The sequence below is a fragment of the Staurois parvus genome, unplaced genomic scaffold (assembly GCF_062004578.1).
Source record: "Staurois parvus isolate SC_StPar_1 unplaced genomic scaffold, SC_StPar_1.0 ptg001586l, whole genome shotgun sequence".
In the NCBI taxonomy this organism is placed as follows: domain Eukaryota; kingdom Metazoa; phylum Chordata; class Amphibia; order Anura; family Ranidae; genus Staurois; species Staurois parvus.
In genome coordinates, this window is record NW_028319382.1 from 30365 (window position 1) to 41775 (window position 11411).

The 11411-nt window shown below is 43.9% G+C and overlaps 1 pseudogene; it reads right to left on the reverse strand.

Moving 5' to 3' along the window:
- Window positions 1–2494: 2494 nt before the first annotated feature.
- LOC149435192 (putative serine/threonine-protein kinase DDB_G0277449) lies at window positions 2495–9490 on the reverse strand (annotated as a pseudogene).
- Window positions 9491–11411: the final 1921 nt, after the last annotated feature.

The window sequence follows — 11411 nt, forward strand, 5'->3', positions numbered from 1 at the left end:
ATATGGGGAATGAATTACTATATGGAGGACTTACTATATGGGGAATGAATTACTATATGGGGGACTTACTATATGGGGGACTTACTATATGGGGAATGAATTACTATATGGGGGGCTTACTATATGGGGGACTTACTATATGGTAGATGAATTACTATATGGGGGACTTACTATATGGGGAATGAATTACTATATGGGGAATGAATTACTATATGGGGGACTTACTATATGGGGGATGAATTACTATATGGGGGACTTACTATATGGGGAATGAATTACTATATGGGGGACTTACTATATGGGGGATGAATTACTATATGGGGGACTTAATATATGGGGAATGAATTACTATATGGGGGACTTACTATATGGGGGATGAATTACTATATGGGGAATGAATTACTATGGGGGACTTACTATATGGGGGATGAATTACTATATGGGGGATGAATTACTATATGGGGGATGAATTACTATGGGGGGGATGAATTACTATATGGGAGATGTATTTTCAGTTTTAAAAATGTGGCTCTCAAAATAAATTTCAATCGTGGTTTTGGCGAGATTTGGCTCAGTTAAAAAAAAAGGTTGCCCACCACTGATCTACAGTATATAGCCCGTCATTCATGTCGTCCAGCAATGTGTCATGTCATTCCCGATGAATATTACATAAGTGGTGATCTGCCGACATGGCAAACCACTGCTCCTTCCAATCCTCTCGTTGAAAAGGGATGGGGTTATGTTCCATTGTATAAGTCATCTTTGCTTGATCCCGATAATCCTCCTTTCTAGTACAATTTCTCCTTAGTCTGACAAATTGTCCTTTAGGGACATTCATAAGCCAGGAGGTGTGATGACAACTGTTCAGGGGTATATAACCATTGCGATCTACCGTCTTGAAGAATGTTTTTGTTAGTAGAGGATCCTGTTCCTGCATAATCTCCAAATCTAAAAACTTGATAGTCTTCTCACTTATCACCCAAGTAAGAACAATATTCTTACTGTTAATCTTTTTTCTTTGATCCATGTCAATCACGATGAATGATTCACATAGGTGGTGATCTGCCGACATGGCAAACCACTGCTCCTTTTAATCCTCTCACCCAAAAAGGATGAGGTTATGTTCCATTATATTAATACAATGTCATTCATGTCGTCCGGCAATATTGATTCATATCAGTCACGATGAATGACGCACATAGGCGGTGATCTGCCGGCATGGCAAACCACTGCTCCTTCTAATCTCACCCAAAACGGATGAGGTTATGTTCCATTGTATAAATCCAACGTCATTCATGTCGTCTAGCAATGTTGATCCATATCAATCACGATGAATGACGCACATAGGCGGTGATCTGCCGACATGGCAAACCACTGCTCTTTCTAATCCTCTCACCCAAAAAGGACGAGATTATGTTCCATTGTATAAATCCAACGTCATTCATGTCGTCTAGCAATGTTGATCTATATCAGTCACGATGAATGACGCACATAGGTGGTGATCTGCCGACATGACAAACCACTGCTCCTTCTAATCTCACCCAAAACGGATGAGGTTATGTTCCATTGTTTAAATCCAATGTAATTCATGTCGTCCGGCAATGTTCATCCATATCAGTCACGATGAATGACGCACATAGGCGGTGATCTGCCGACATGGCAAACCACTGCTCCTTCTAATCCTCTCACCCAAAAAGGATGAGGTTATGTTCCATTGTATAAATCCAACGTCATTCATGTTGTCCAGCAATGTTGATCCATATCAGTCACGATGATTGACGCACATAGGCGGGGATCTGCCGACATGGCAAACCACTGCTCCTTCTAATCTCACCCAAAAAGGATGAGGTTATGTTCCATTGTATAAATCCAACATCATTCATGTCGTCTAGCAATGTTGATCTATATCAATCACGATGAATGATGCACATAGGCGGTGATCTGCCGACATGGCAAACCACTGCTCCTTCTAATCCTCTCACCCAAAAAGGATGAGGTTGTGTTCCATTGTATAAATCCAACGTCATTCATGTCTTCCGGCAATGTTGATCCATATAAATCACGATGAATGACGCACATAGGCGGTGATCTGCCGACATGGCAAACCACTGCTCCTTCTAATCCTCTCACCCAGAATGGATGAGGTTATGTTCCATTGTATAAATCCAACGTCATTCCTATCATCTAGGAATGTTGATCCACTCACGATGAATGACGCATAAAGGTGTTGATCCGTGGTAAACCAACTGTCCTCTGATCTTCCGGCAGTTTTTTTATCTTGATGTGAATTCAGTTTCATTCATGTTGTCCAGCACTGTCGATCCATGTCAATCGTGATGAATGATGCACAAAGGTGGTGATCTGCCTGCTATACACTGTAATAGCCTGCTATAAGCTGACTCTTTGCCCCAGGAAAGCAAAAGTTAGGTCATTCCTGTGACCCACAAGAGAAGTATGGTCTAACCTTGTGGTGATCTGTCCAAAAGAACGTGGCTCAATGCAGATGGTGCGAATGAGCCCTCATTCTTTCATTTCCTCTCCACCATCCTTCTCCATTTTGTGCTTTTGAAGCTGAAGCCATCGAACAATCTCTGTTGCTCTTCTGCAATTTTATTTTCTGTATTTCCTGTGTAGGGAATCAGTTCCTTCACATCAATTTGCTGATTTGTGTCGATTTGTGAGCGCAGACTTTCTTCTGGCATCTTCAATGGTGAGGTGGCCTTTCCTTTCTCCAGCTTCTTCCAGTAAATGGTACTGAAGAAGGGATGTTTTCGCAGTTGTTTCACTGCCTGCCGGCGATCGCTCGGATTTATTTCAAGAAGCTATAAAGAAAAAGAAATGAAATTTAGCATACGGTAGATTGTCACTAACAGAAACTGATCAATCAGCCAGTTTAGTGTCGGCTATTTCTTAAAAATAGAAAAAAAACACCTCAGAATGTCATATTTTAATTCCTTGGTGTAGTTTTCAGTGAAGATATATATATGTCTGTTGGAAGGATCAAAGTGAACATTTCTGAACCAGTGAATGAGTTCATCCAAAAGCTCATGGATAGTTCCTCTATTATTCTGACTCCCTGTGTGGTGAATATCTTGCTATACCGTGTGTATATAACACTTCCAGAAGTCGGATGCCCCCTGTGTGCTTTCTTACACCTGGTGATGTACTGGATACTAGAGAACGTTTTGCAAGCTTCTCTCATAAAGAACACTACACTAAGGATCTATAGCTTTTGCATAATTCTAATTGTAGAGTATACTTACTCTTTCAATGACATCTTGAAGTTCAGGATCCATGTCCCTCGGATAGAAGTGTCTCCTGAATCTGGCTTCACCTGGATGTGCTCCTGTGGCCATTTCGAATAAGATGACACCCAGTGACCAATAGTCAGACATAGCATCACAGGGTTTTCCTTGTAGAACCTGATAAAACAGAGAGTAAGATTAACTATAACATAAAGCACACGATGAGCTGCACAGAGCAGTAATAATAGTTAACAATGGTTGGTGGGAATGACAGGTCACAGTGGGCCTCCTGTTGTTTTTTAGGTTTTTTGAGTCACCATCATTGTGGCTCTGCTTCTTTCATCTCCAAAATTCTTGTTAGGTTCATAGATATTATAAGATAAAGATGGGAGCAGTAGAGGGGAAAAACAAGGGTGGTGTTATACTTACTTCTGGGGCCATATAGATTGGAGTACCGGCACAAGTAAATACTTTGTCGGATCCAAACACGTCGGCTTCTGAAAGGCCAAAGTCTGCAATTTTGACATGGCCGGAGCTGTCGAGCAGTATATTCTCGGGTTTCAAGTCTCTGTAAAAAAAAAAAAAAAAAGGAGAGAGTTAGATTTACAGATCAAATGTTTAAAACCGTAATTCAACCAATACTAATAGTTCAGCTTTCAAGGGGTGCCAGCGGGTTAGATCCCCTTCTAACTTTCTGCACTGCTTTACGAATGGTAAGAAGAACCTCATGACCTTGGCTGTCAGCTTACTGCAGTGTAAGAAACCATATCAAATCACAGTTGGTCATTCTGCAATGCTTCCACGTCTTTATTGAAAAGAAGGGAGCAGAAACACTCCGCAGGCTTTCTTCCTGCGTCACCTTTTGCCCTTCTAGTGGGGGCATGATTACGTCCCACTAGAGGGTGATAAGTGTTAGAATTAGGCAGCCTGGGGAGTGTTTCTATCCACGTGTCTTTAATAAAGCCATAGACTCATTTCAGATTGACGGAGTGCACCTCAATATTGTTTCTTCTGCTGGTTTACGGGGATTGATGGGACCCAGAGCAAATTTTGCACCTGTGGCTGGTTTTGCTCAGCTGCTGAATGGGACATGGCACAGTGTTAGAACAGGACATCTACAATTGCAAATGTATGTAATATGGTGAAGTGAGACGCCCTTACTTAGGCTACGTTCACACTAGCGTTGTGTGCAGGCGGCAGAGAGGCCTCGGACAATTCTGCACATTGCAGCACATGGTGCTGTTCTAACGGGAGCGTTAGCGTCGCGGCAAAACGGACGCCCCTGGTCGAGTCAGGAGGCGTTGAAGCCTCCTATTCTAGTCTACGGTGCCGCTCCGCAAACGCCCGGCCGGCGTTTGCGGTGCGGTGGCGACACGGTTGCGGGGCGTTTGCGGAGCGGTAACACCATTCAAACTTCATTATAGGCGTTTGTAACGCTCGGCAAAGCTTAGCAACCTCCGCTAAACCGCGCATGCGGCGTTTGCGGAGCGTTAAAAGATGCTCCGCAAACGCCGGACCAATGCTTGCCAAACGCTATAGGGGCGTTTGGCAAGCGTTGGTAAAAAGAGTCGAGTGTGAACGAGCCCTTAGAGTCACAAAAGCTTCAGCAGCAGGGGACAGAACTGGCCATGGGCAATTCAACCCTTGTACACCCATCCACAACTAAAGTAGCAGTATTGGGTGGTGTTGTACTTTACTGAAGATTAGAAGATATGGAAGATCATGGTGGAGACACTTACCTGTGCATTATTCCTTGGCGGTGCAGATATTGTAGCGCGCAGAGAAGTTCTGCAGCAATAAATCTGTAAAAAAGGAGAAAAGGTCTACGATTATTGCACGTCTCACAGCATAAGTAAACAAATGATTAAGAGGTGATTTCTTCCAAGCCTTGCATGTCATAAGCAGCAATGTATTACTGTGATAATGACAGGCCCCGCTCTTTTCTTGGGTTACTTTGGTTCTTAACCAGGGATTGGATCATAGTCACCTGATCTGTGGTAGCTGACAACCATTGGCTAAGACCTGTGGGGTTGGAACATTGCTTGTGTGGGATTGAAGATACAGCCTTGCACGCCAAGATAAACTAGAGGATATAACCGGTGTTTGGCAGATATCACATTAGGCTCGTGCTATGCAGGAGAGTGTTAGCAGATCAATGGTGCTACTAAATTTGCTGGTGACCAGTCACTAGGAGTAGCAACTGATCATTAATCAGCTTGGACAAATAGCTCCCTATGCTATACAGTTAGCATGCTTTAGAATCTTGTAGGGATTAGTTGCATCTGATTGAAGGAGTGTGTGATTATGTGAGATTGATGTCTACAAACTGCATTACAGAGTACTTTGCTGACGGCTGAAAAAGGCTAGGCTAGGGGGTAAACGGAAGATGAGTATGTGTATGGGGGGCAGTGAAGGTTCTTTCCTGATAAAGGCTTACTGAGGTGGGTCGGGGTGGGTGATCTTTTAGTTTAAATGAAGAGAGCAATATAGGAATTCATTTTTTTGTTAAATCATACTTATCTAGGTGCGTGCAGCATCAGTCCGATGCAGCATCTGTCTATGGCCGGTTTTAAGGGCGAGCACTCAACAATCACTTGACAGCTGATTGCGGAGTTCTCACTCAGTCATCGCTCACTCCGAACAGAGAGCGGTGACTGTCAGTCAGCGTTTCTGCTCTTCCCCACCCCGCCAACTTAATGGAGCACTGGATTGTGGAGTGGAGGGAGCAACTGGCTCAGGCTCTCAACGGATCGTTGAGCTGGGTGCCGCTCCAGATTTTGGGGCAGATCCTTATTTTAAAGTCGGGATCTTTCCCCAGCCTGGACCGGCTGAGTGACATCAGCCGACAGCAGGCTTCAGCCCGCTGTCAGCTGAAAACGGGTCAAGGAGCTTTGTCTGTACTTCTCCTTTAAGATTCATTGTGTAATTACTATATGCAAATCCTTCATCATGACTGTTAACCCTCACCCTTCTCTTAGGCCATATTAACACCTTGGTGTTCTGGGAAATGCATGAAAAATGTGCTAAGATGCAAATCACACTTGTGGTGCCATTAATTCTTAATGGCACTTCAAATGCGGGTAGCAGTTGTGTGGCCAAACGCACCAAAATGTACATTGCAAAATTGTGAGGCTCGCGGACAAAGAAAAGTACATGAGCTACTTTGGTGCATTTGTCACGCATAAGGCAGCTCACGTAAGTGAATAGGCTGCCCTATGCTGTTGCACGACTAATGTGCAAAAAAAGCCCAAAATAAAAAGGTTGAATGGTGCGGGTATGAATGCAGCCTTAGACGGAATCTTTGTAAGTCTTACCTTATGGTGTTAGTTGGTAATGGAGCAGAAGACTTGATCAGGTCGCGTAGTTCTCCTCCTCTCATGTATTCCATAACAAAGAAGAGATTTTCCTGTAAAAGAAAGAGAAAAATAAGTCGGTTCCAAAAGGTCAAGTGGATGTGAAGTTTGTGTTTTGGTGGAAATGCAGAAATATAGGGATGTCTGGACATGGTAGACGGTTCAGGAGTTTAACGCATCTTCAAACTCAAGAATAAAAATGTCATCTATTTCAGCTTACACCAGTGCTCAGCTATGGAGGCTGTACTAGTGTTCTTCTTTTCAGCATGTCTTCCTTTATTTTCCCCTTGTAATCCTACCACTAATCTACTTCTTGTCCTAGGGTGACTACGCTCACTTACTATTCTCTATGTCTATGGAGGTGCCGTATTGTCATCCTAGGACAATAAGTATGCCTCTCCCCATCCTTAAGAACACCTCTCCCCATCCTCATCTCTATAACATACGGGGAGCTGTGTTGTAGTTCACAGAGGAGAAGTGAGCGGGGCTGATAAGACTGCTTAGGATGACTCAGGACAGCGCTGGAATTTTGACAGGATCACAAGTGTTTTTCTGCACTTATTAAACAGATATAACAACACGCTCTGCTTGATCTATTTAATAGACCAAGTGTGAACAAACAAGAAATGTTCAGTGTTGGCTTTCCATCCACTTTAAGACTAAGTTAACGCGATGCTTGGCAGGAACTTTCAATGTATGGTGAACGTCATTCCTCTGTGGGTAAGCAATATATAGAAGCCATTAACATGCAAACATGTTGTGACAGGTTCTATTGAAGTGACTCTATCATGAGAGGAGTTCAAGGACTATACCTGATCCAAGTCAGTGACTCCGACAGCAAAGCCAAAGTAAGAGCAGGACGGCTGGGGAGAACCAGAATTCCCCAAATTCTGCATTGGCAGCCACCATAACTCTCTCATGTCTTAGCCTCTTTGAAGCTGGACCATCCCTCCTTTTTTTCTGGTTTTGGGATTTATTTCTAGGTCTGTGCTGGACTTGGAGTCCAAATGGATAACATGGATGTGATTTGATGAGTGAGTGATTGATAGGAATGTGAAACTTACTTCTGTTTGGAAGGTTCCATAGGCGTGTGTACAAAAGGAACTCCGTCCAACTTTTTCCAGTATCTGTCTCTCTACGAGGACACTTTTCGGTTCTTCTTGCAGTAATTTCCTCTTCTGTACCACCTTGACTGCCAGTTTCTTGTTGGTGGCAGGATGGGATGCCAGGGCGACCTAAAAAACACAGGACACAAATGATTAGAAGCAATTCAGCTCCGGGTTCTGAAAAGGTTACCTCTGGGTCCAGCAGCAACCCCCCCAGCCTGGCTACGATTGTTAGTCTTAGTTTGAAAACAGTTTATAGAACGGGGAGTCAGCAGGATTTTGTGCAAGTTTTCAGTGGTTTTGACTGTTAGTCAGTAACTTCTAGACTGTTAGGGATTTAGGATAGCTTTCAATAGGCTTTTAGCAAGCCGCAGTAGGCTTTTAGCAAATCACAGCCAGCGCTCACTCTGAAGTCTGTATTCAGCGTTCATAAATTGGGGCTAAAGGCTATGAAGCTGTGCAGCCAAACGTTATGCAATCTGCTATATACAGTTTAAATGTACGTCAGCTTATTTCCTTATATACCAAAGGATTTGTAATTCTGTCTTGCATCTTTTTGTGTATTACACCCCCGACAGACAGTACACCACTAAACATGACTTAGTGTGTAAGCCTGGATTCACTCTACTCGCGTTGCATCCATGTAACACAGTAAACGCACTGGAGATGATGTGCGTTGGCATGCTATTTTTTCATGAGTGGTGTAAAATACCAGTATTGTAGCTTTCTTAAAGCACATTGCATTTACATGCATTCTATTCCAATGTAACCGAGCGCCAACTAATGTATCACACTGGTGTAAACTGGTCCTATGGGGAAAGCATGGATTTCAGCTTGGCATTGAGCAGCACAGCTCAGTGTGTGTAGTGTAAATGGGAAGTGGTAAGGAATAGAGTGGTGTGACCTCCACCTACGACCTACTATTTGCCGACTGGCAATAATAATAACCACTAACTGGCAGTGCATTAAACCCTCTGTTCATAAATCTTTGATTACTTACCTTTCCGTAACTACCTTGACCAAGTATTTTATGAAAGATAAAGCTGTCAAGATTAAAGTCGGCTGGCGGATGCATTTCTAATTTGGTGCCAGGCACATCCCTGACTACCTTGTTGTCATTCTCACCGGCTGCCCGGTTGACTGGTTGTCTGACAGCCTCATCGACGGGCTTGCTAACAGCCTCATCGACTAGCTCGCTGACAACCCCAACGACGGCCTCGTTGGCTGACTTGCTGACAACTTCAGCGACTCTCTCGCTGACTACCTCGCCGACTATATCGCTGACAACCTGGTGAAATCTATCGCTGACTACCTCGACGAGCTGTTGATCATTCTTGCTTGTCTCATCAGCAGCGATCTTCCTTTTCTTATTTGGAGGTGCAGAGAAAATTGGATCTGATGCTGGCCTCTTGTTATTCCTCTTGGGCAATATGACAGCACATGGTGTTTTGGCCCAACTCGGTGCATGACCACATCGTCCCTGTTTTGCTGGTCTTTCTTCCTCAGCAGATTGGTTGGATCTGCGCTTCTTTCCTCTGTTCATGGCACTCTCCTCTTTGGAACTCTTTCCCTCTCCAGAATTCTTCCTCCCATCAGAGTTCCCATGTTTGCTTTCCCGATTTTTGGGGAATTGCTGAGGTGTCTCCACCTTCAACCCACTATGTGATAAAGTGGGCTTATCCAAATCATCTACAAAAGGTCTCCCTATGATGGTATTCCAGGTGACCTCCTGTCTGTTCTTATATGGATGATATCGGAAACGTAGTTTTGGCCTGGTCCACTTCATTATAACACGTTATAATGAGATCTCACAGAGCACAAAAAAAGGAGTGTGTTCACTATCGCTAGCAGAAGCACACTGACTGTCTGTGGCTGCGCTGCCTGTGGACTGAGTTTCCGTGGTTGCTAGGATACCAACCGGAAACAAAATTCAAATGATTTTTCTGCCAACTGCCGTTTTCCACAGCGAGGCTCCAATTTTTTTTTAGCAGAGTGACAATCACAGAGCTCAGTATTCTGTCCTGGATATATGAAATCCAACACAAAGAGAAATCTGTGTTGCACCTAATACACAGGTAAAGCTTAAAGAAGCCTGCTTTTGGGGTCCTTTCCAATGATGTAGGCAGGTGTCAATAGTGCTGCTTGTAACACACTGAAATACATCAACAAGCTAGGTTTGTTTTTTGAATATGGGCTCATTTGTAATGTCTGTGCTATCAGTATCAGTGAGCACCATTGGGGATCAGTGTGCCTGGTTAGAGCCAAACTCAGCCCCGATGTTTGGTGTGTGTAACATGTGTGTAACATGTAACCAAAGACAAACCTTTTTCTCTGGATCATACAGTACAGGACACAGGACTTGTATTCATAGACCATGAGATCTATTTTGGGCAGCCTCAGGTCAGGGGTTGTTTACAAGAATGCCAACTGTCAGTGGTGAGGGGTGAGGGGTTAGATCCACTGTCATATTTGTATTGCTGGCTGTATCCCCATTAGAGAAATGGACTCTCTCTCATGATTTCCATAAAGAGAGATTCATAGAAAATGTTTCATCCCAACTCTTATCATTGCCCACAGCAACCAATCAGCTTGCAGCTTTTATTTTTCCCCACACAGGTTAGAAAATGGAAATGTAAAGGCTAATTGGCTGTGCTCCAGTGAAGACTAATTAATCCCCCCCCCCCCCCCGTATGTCACAATTCTGAGATATTGACCAATTAACAGATGGAAGGAAATACATCATTTTTAGTGGAAATGTTGGCACATTTTCCATGTGCCAAGTCAACCAAATTCTGTATGCCTATTTAATTAGCGCTTGCGGTGACAACATCATAAAAGTGATTCCTGCCATTTTATTACTTGCTCTTGTGGGGGTGTTGGGGCGCCAGATCCAAGCATGCTTATGTTGGCGCACGGGAACGGTCACTGAAGTATAGCACTTGTCATGTGATTTGGCGCAGCTGGTGCAACACCACATAGAACTTGTCTTATACCATTCCACAATTTAGAGCACGGAATATGCAGCAATATTCTCACCACAAAACCGGCGTATTTCCCTTTTTTTTGTAGTTCTCCCGGTGTGACCCCCTTGAAGATATTGTCTTTGTGGGGGCCAGTGTTTTATCTGAGTGCGACATGCCTGCCCCAGACCATCCAGATGTCTGTGTAATGTCCTGTTATGTAATCAGCCTGTCCTTTTTTTATCTATGTAACCAAGCAACAGGAGATGCCTGAGATCTCTGGATAGGGGGGCTTGGGGGGATTACAGTACAGTGGCTTGTCAGGGCCCAGGAATGGGGTTGTGAAAGGAGACCTGTGGGGGTACACAGGTGTGAACAGCACAGTGACCTGTCAGGGTTCAGGGATTGGGGTGTGAGGGGAGAGCTCTGGGGATACATGGGGTATAGTACAGTGACCTGTGGGACTCACAGATCAGGGTGTGGGGGCAGAACTATATGGGTACAGGGGTGTAAAGTACAGTGACCCTATCGGGGCACTAGTTCTAGTGACACCCCATTTTTTCATCACTTTGAGAGAGTTTCTCTCACTTCGGGTATTGGCTATGGGACAGGAAGTGAAGGGAAATCTCCCTATGGGACACAAATGGCAGAAAAACAACCTGACAGGTGTTCTAACCTTCCCTTACTCTATCTAAAGTGAAAAAAGAAAGTTTTGTCTTAGATTTACTTTAAGGGCTCATTCACATG